Raw genomic sequence first — 7,277 nt, forward strand, 5'->3', positions numbered from 1 at the left:
GGATTTAATTTGGATAAATATCCCAAGAATTAAATTAAATTCGGAAAAATAGAATTCCTTCTCCAAAAAGTCAAGGGGTTCGAAAATCTCAAAATTATGTGGCTAGTATTTATGGAAATTTTCCCTAATATTCTCACTCACCCTTAAACAAATAATTCACCTCATAATTTAATTAATCACATGCCACATCATATAATCAACAAGTTTGACTTTTCAAACTTACAACGCAACCCTAGACACAACTCGGTCATAAGAACTCATGCAATAAATTCATTCATCAATTAATTCACGTCTCCCACGTCATCAATAAAATTTTAGGGCTCTAAAATTAGGGTTCAAAAATCCAGGATGTTACAATATCATAGTACTCCCTCCGTCCCAATGTAGTTGAGTCGTATTCCTTTTTTATTTGTTCCAAGGTAATTAAGTCGTACTCGAACCAACATCATCTAAAAAGTAAATGAAATGTGATCTGATATGTACAAGACCTAAACATATAGTACTCCCTCCGTCCCGCTTTAGCAGTCTCATTGACTTTTCTGCACTCGTTTTGTAAAAATGATAATAAATAGTTAAAGTGGAGAAATAATAAAGTAAAAAAGAGAATAATATAAAGAAGAGTATTATCTACATTATTCTTTTTTTTACTTTATTATTTCTCTACTTTAACTATTTATTATCATTTTTACAAAACGAGTGTAGAAAAGTCAATGGGACTGCTAAAGCGGGACGGAGGGAGTATATGTTTCCATCATTTTTATAATCAGAGATATGTAAATTAAATTAAAGTTGTAAATTGCATCCAACATTTACTCATAAACAATTAACAGCTCAATGAAATACAGTATCAGTAACAGATACACGAAGTTGAGATCTTAATAAGTTTGAATACTCACCTCTGCACTATTAAATGATCTCCCTTGAAACACTATAATTTTAAAACTAAATACCATAGAATTTCACTCAGTTGTGAACATTAAGGGATGTATGTCTGAAGACGATCCGGGGGACTTTTGTAGCTAGTTTCCCAAGAGTATTCAGTGTCTGAAATCATCATAGGTCTACCTTCAAAAACTTTCACTTCTTCAAATTCATCTTTGACAATATTTTGAGACATCCTAAAACTTTCCAATTCGTTAGCCACTTCTTTCATAGTTGGTCTCATTTTCCCCTTCAAATTCAAACTTCTTTGCGCAAGACTCGCAACTAGAATCATCTCTTCCTTTATACCCTGCTCCAAAATTAGAGGATCTAAAATTGTGTCTAGGCAGTTCTCCTCCATGCAAGTAAGAAATCGTGTTGCTAGGCTTCTATCATTATCCGTTTTGTCAAATGATATCGCCCTTTGTCCTGTGAGCAGTTCGACGAGAACTACTCCAAAACTATAAACATCACTCTTTTCTGTGAACTGACTCGATTGGAAATACTCGGGATCTAAATATCCAAATGTCCCTTTGACTAAAGTAGTTAAGTGAGTCTGATCTGTTGCAATTGATCTCGAAGTTCCAAAATCCGATACTTTGACAACATATTTCTCGTCCAGAAGGATATTACTAGACTTGATGTCTCTGTGATAGATAGGCACAGAAGATGCATAGTGTAAGTATGCTAGCGCCCCCGCTATATCTGCCGCGATTTTCAAACGCATGATCCATGTAAATGGAAATTCATTACTGGGATCGTGAATAAGATCAAAAAGAGTCCCATTTGGCATGAATTCATAGACAAGCAAAGGAACCTCAGTCTCCAAACAACACCCCAACAATCTGACGACATTTCTGTGATTGATTTGTGATAATATCGCCACTTCATTAATAAACTGTTCTAGTTGATTCTCCTCGACCAACTTTGATTTCTTTATGGCCACAATTTTGCCATTGTATAACATTCCTTTGTAGACCGTGCCTTGGCCTCCTTGCCCAAGAATACGATTTTCATTGAAGTTATCTGTAGCTACCTCCAACTCTTTTGCAGAGAAAACTTTTGTTTTTCCTAATACACCTTCATTCGTTTGTTGTTGCAAAAGAAGGCCACCATTTCGTTTGAAGAATTTCTCTTTAACCATTTTTTCCTTTCTCTTTTGCAACGCTTTGAACAACCAAAAACATGCTATAAGCAAAAGCAGAAACCCCAATCCAGAACCCACACCTATATGCAAAACTTCTCATGAGAAATCAAAGGCAAATTATTAATATAAGATCAGTTACTAATATCATTCCTATATAAGCAGATAAACCTGATATTTACGGAGAACGAACATATCCATATCAGAATTGAACATTATACTGTTACCTATTAAACTTATCATCTTGGTCTTGGATGGTGGAAGCTTAATACACCCTGCGCCATCTTTCCTCCCATCACCAATATACCCTTTGGGACATGAGCAATTATAAGAACCAGGGGTTTTAACGCAAATCGAATTTGCGAGGCATGTGTTTGTTGTATTATCGGCGCATTGATTAATTTCTGCTCGAAAATAAAACATTAGCAACCTGGGTTAAGATAGATAAAACAAAACATAATAAGAAAACTTATTTTAAGCTATTTTAAGTAAAATAATTATAGAAGTTAGCTACCCTACCAAACGGTACCTAATTGATAGTACTGCTATAATATAGATGAATAGATATGTGATAATTGAACAACCTTGGCAGCCTGGGCTAAGGTAAGGATTGCCTCGGTATCCAATGGAACAATTGCAGAGATAGCCTCCAACTGTGTCATGAAAATCAATGCATTCGGCGTTATTCTGACACACATAATCAGTTAGATTCAATCGCGCTTGCTTGCAATTCAAATCACCAATCCGCCAATCCAACGCCACCTTCTTCAGCTTCCCGTATGACAGTAAGAGATCATCAGCTCCTGTCGAGTTATCCAAGAAGCGATACGAAACACCAGCATCCTCATTGTATTCGACCAAGGCATAGCCGCAAGAGAAATTTGTAGTTGGCCGACGTCCACTCAAGTCCCTCAACTCTGCTTCAAGGTAAGTGGTTCCTGCAAATACATTTATAACCATTTGCTCCTCTCAATCAATTTCTATGCATATTCAGTTCAGTTTAATTCATTACCCCTTGCAATGGGGGCCCTACAACAGCCATCCCCTGGCCAATACGTGCTTACTGAAAACGGACAGCTTGCGGTGCTGAATGGATCGTTGGAGCAGATGGTTGCGCAGGTGCTGCGAGTAGAAGTTGGTTTGTCTTTTCCTATAACCGCGACAACCATGTGATCGCAGCCAATGGCAGCGATCCAGTTCTCTTCTGATAATGTATATTGAGTTCTCGACAAATCAATAATCATGATTTGTTTCTCTGTGATTCCAGTTTGATTGTAGCAACTCCAAGCTAGGTTTGGATACTTGATTAAAAGTGTAGACGAATTGATGGCGAAGATTTCCTTGTCGAGAATGGCGAGGTAGGCTGTTGGAGGGTTGGTGGAGGTATTGCAACGGATTTCGAAAGACGGCGACAAGTAGCAATTCCGGCCAACTCCAAATGGAAATGGAATTGCTAACTTCCCACATTGATCAGGACATCCAAATTTTGCAATTGAACTTGAAAAGGAAATTGCTGTCCAAGAAGCAAACAAGCTTAGTGATTTAATGAATTTTATACCAGTTGCTTTCACAACTGACGTGGGATAACATAAAATGAAATACTACTAACTTTGGCATCCTTGAAGTAGGTAAGGATTGCCCTCGTATCCTTGGACGCAACTGCATAGGTAGCCGCCGTTATCGAGATCAACACAAACACTCTTCTCATCTCGACATGCGTAAGTAGAGGAGTTCAACTTAGCTCGACTGCAGTTGTCGGCTCCAACCTCCCAGGCCAGCTGCACCACCGGGGGCCTTGTTGTGGATGCCCAATTGTCGTTAAGCAAGGCCGTTGAGTTTTCAAGATAATACAGAGGATATGAAAATTTGGTTTCGTTCAATTCTATCCTCTCCTGGAGAAAGGCAAAGCTGCAGGGGAAAAGCTTCTTACGAACTAATTTTCTGCTCAAGTCGATTAGTTGTGCTCCTAAGATTTTGCCTGTCAATAGACCAACATAACTTAGGGAATATTGCTCCATCCATGTCCTAAAAATTGTAATCTTAGAAACGACACGAGTTTTAATGCAGAATTGGAAAATTAAGAGAGGAGAACAGAACAAATGAATAAGGTAACAGAGAAAGACAAAGAAAAGTAGAATTAGTGTTATTGGATTATGAGGTTCATTTATTCTAATTTTAAGAAACGGAGGGAGTAATAATTTATTTATAAAAATTACTAGTATTTTTTACGGAAAATAAAAATTAATTTTTATAATAACATTAGTATTTTATACTCTCTTCGTTCCTTGTTAATAGAGACATTTCTTTTTGGCACGAAGTTTAAGAATAATGTATAATTAAATGGATGATGAAAAAAAGTATGAGAGATGAAGAAAGAATAAAGTAAATAAGAGAATAACGTTTTACTAAAAATAGATATAACTCAATTAAATTGAAACTTTATAAAATAGAAAAATACTTTTATTAACATGGAATGGAGGAAGTATTCATCCGAACCAAACTGGCTGTTAATTGCTCGAACTGACAGTTTCAATTCACATACGGAGTATTTTCTTAATCATAATCAAACCGCTCGTACCGAAATCACAATTCTAGGTTAATCGGCGATTTCGGTTCCAATTCTGAAGAATCCAAACCTTTAAATGTGATGAAACACTTATTAATGAAGAAAACGACATAATTTATCTACATACCATAGGAGATTTCGGCCTCACAACAACCATTATCAAGCGTAGAACCATTAGAGGCGCAATAACCGACGCCGCCTGTATCGTTCTTGTCTGCACAAAACGCCGAGCAACCGCCGCCACTCACCAAGCTTCCGTCTGATTCCAGCATCACATCATCACACCCGATGGCCATCAGCCTATTCCGTACCGACAACGTATAGGGAGTTCCCGACAAGTTCACCATCACACCATGTTTGTTTGAAGCAACTGTGCTGTTGACTTGTTGACCGTCGGACAAATCATAGCACGCTGAAATCAGGGTCGGGTGAATGACCCGAATATAAGTTTGATTTATTTCGATCACTTCTTTATTGATAATGGACAAGTAAGGTTTTGGATGACCGGAGGAAGCATCGCAGTGGATGTTGAAATATGGGTCGAGAGAGCATTCCGAACCGACTCCAAATGGATAAGGAATGGATATATTCCCACACCGGTCTTGGCAGCTGGGTTTTGCAACTACAGCGGCCAAGACTACTACATGTTGAAGAAACAGTTGTATTAATGTGAGATAGAAGAGAGAAAACAGTTGCAGAGACATAATAGCTAGGCTATATTTCAAGGTTTTGTCAATGTATTAGCTAAATATTACTAGCAGGTTAATATTAATTTGTATGATCAATCAAATTTGGAGTTGTTGATTTTGGTTGATTATTGTTACTTATAAATATAAAAGAATGTGGTAAAAGTCAAGTTGGAATAGAGATGGTTGCAATTTAAATCCAATTTTTGCAAGTTGAATCTAATGGGTCAATCTTTCGATTTATTGTGACTTCATCTTTTTTACTTCCTTCGTCCTATAAAAATATGTGCACTTTCTATTTTCATTCGTTCCATAAAAATATAAGAATTTTTATTTATGGAAATTGTCCCCAACTCATTACCAATATACGGAGTATTTAAGTTTATTTACAATTTATACCACTATAACCCACCAATACAACTCATTAAATATATACTAATAATAATATGGATAGTACTATCCCCTAACATTACTTTAACTACTATTCTCATACTCTCTCTTACTTTACCAAATGTATATTAAGATATATTGCTCTTAGGAACGATTTTTTTTACGTCCTAAATTAAGATTATTTTTATAAATTTTCAAACGCTACTAATTGCGTCTCAATTTTTTTGTCCTTCAAAGTTACTACCTCCGTCCCCCAAAATTTGCTACACTTTGACCCGACACGGGTTTTAAGAAATGTAATGGAAAGTGAGTTGAAAAAGTTGATGGGATGTGGGTCCTACTTTTAAAGTATTAGTTTTTATAATAAAATGTGAGTAGGAATGAGTTAGTGGAATATGGGGTCCACTACCAAAAATGGTAAAAGTGAAGTGTATCAAATTTTCAGGGACGGACCAAAATGGTAATATGTATCAAATTTTCAGGGACAGACGTAGTACTAAATTTTTTGTAGTGACATATCAATAATAGAGTGAATATATACTACTAGCTAGTACTCTCTCTGTTCCATAGTAACAGAAGCGGTTCTTTTCGGCACGGAGATTAAGAAAAATTGTGTTAGGTGAGTTAAGTAAAGGGAGAGTAAATTTGAAAATGAAAAAGGTAGAGAGACGAAGAGAGAATAAAGTAAGAGATAGTAAAGTATATGTGGAAAAATGTGTAGACTTTTACTACATAGAAAAATGACTCTATTGCTATGGAACGTACCAAAATGGAAAAATGACTCTATTAATATGGAATGGAGGGAGTACTAGTTTAGCATAAATTCATAATAATATTTACGAAAAATGAGTTTTTTTTTATTGATTTAATACCTTTTACATATTTAACCGAATAAATTTTTAGCCTTCTAATTAATTAATGTTTTAATAGATTAACTAATTTTGTTATCCAATGTCATATTTCATACTTGCGAACAGTTAATTAACTAATGACCCAGTCACGTTTAACAAAATAAGTCGTATAAATGACCATCGTGTCTATAAATCAGTTAATACCAAAATACGTTTTTTAATACCCGAAAACGAATTTTTAACCACTTTTTGTTGAACATGTATTAAGAACCATTTTTTGTGATCATGGCCTGACATTACACTTTTACCTAACCCAATTTCTATTGCCAAAATTATGACAGCCTATATACCATTGAAACCATATGATCAGCTGCCTTTTGGGTATGATATTGATTAATGATGACGCACAATCCGCCGTAATTAGATTATAATTATTGTTTTTAGTAAATTTAAACACCCCCTCAAGGACAGGAGGCAACATTGGATTTGTCGATCTAAGAATACTACTCATAAATTTTTAGTGATTTGTATCGTGTGATAGAAATCCATAGGATTTGTCGTAATATTAATTGGTGATTATGAATAATGAGTCAATAAACTAGAGATTTTAGTTCTCTTTTACACCGCTATGAAATTTTAATTTATTTGAATGATTTTAGTTCACTTTCGTGCGGTTCCATCTTAACCTTGGTTTTTGGAGTCTCCCGGTTAAAAATGCC

The 7,277-nt window shown here is 35.6% G+C and overlaps 1 pseudogene across 1 annotated transcript; it reads right to left on the minus strand.

Annotated features, from left to right (window-relative positions):
- Positions 1 to 838: 838 nt before the first annotated feature.
- LOC125188320 (wall-associated receptor kinase-like 1) lies at positions 839 to 5,335 on the minus strand (annotated as a pseudogene). The gene is made up of 6 exons (XR_016130766.1): positions 4,759 to 5,335; positions 3,675 to 4,043; positions 3,078 to 3,578; positions 2,650 to 3,003; positions 2,293 to 2,469; positions 839 to 2,148 (listed from the first exon to the last, which is right to left on the minus strand). The product of XR_016130766.1 is annotated as a wall-associated receptor kinase-like 1 (transcript).
- Positions 5,336 to 7,277: the final 1,942 nt, after the last annotated feature.

Source organism: Salvia hispanica, chromosome 5 (assembly GCF_029641045.1).
Source record: "Salvia hispanica isolate PSC_SH4W2 chromosome 5, Shi_PSC_v1, whole genome shotgun sequence".
In the NCBI taxonomy this organism is placed as follows: domain Eukaryota; kingdom Viridiplantae; phylum Streptophyta; class Magnoliopsida; order Lamiales; family Lamiaceae; genus Salvia; species Salvia hispanica.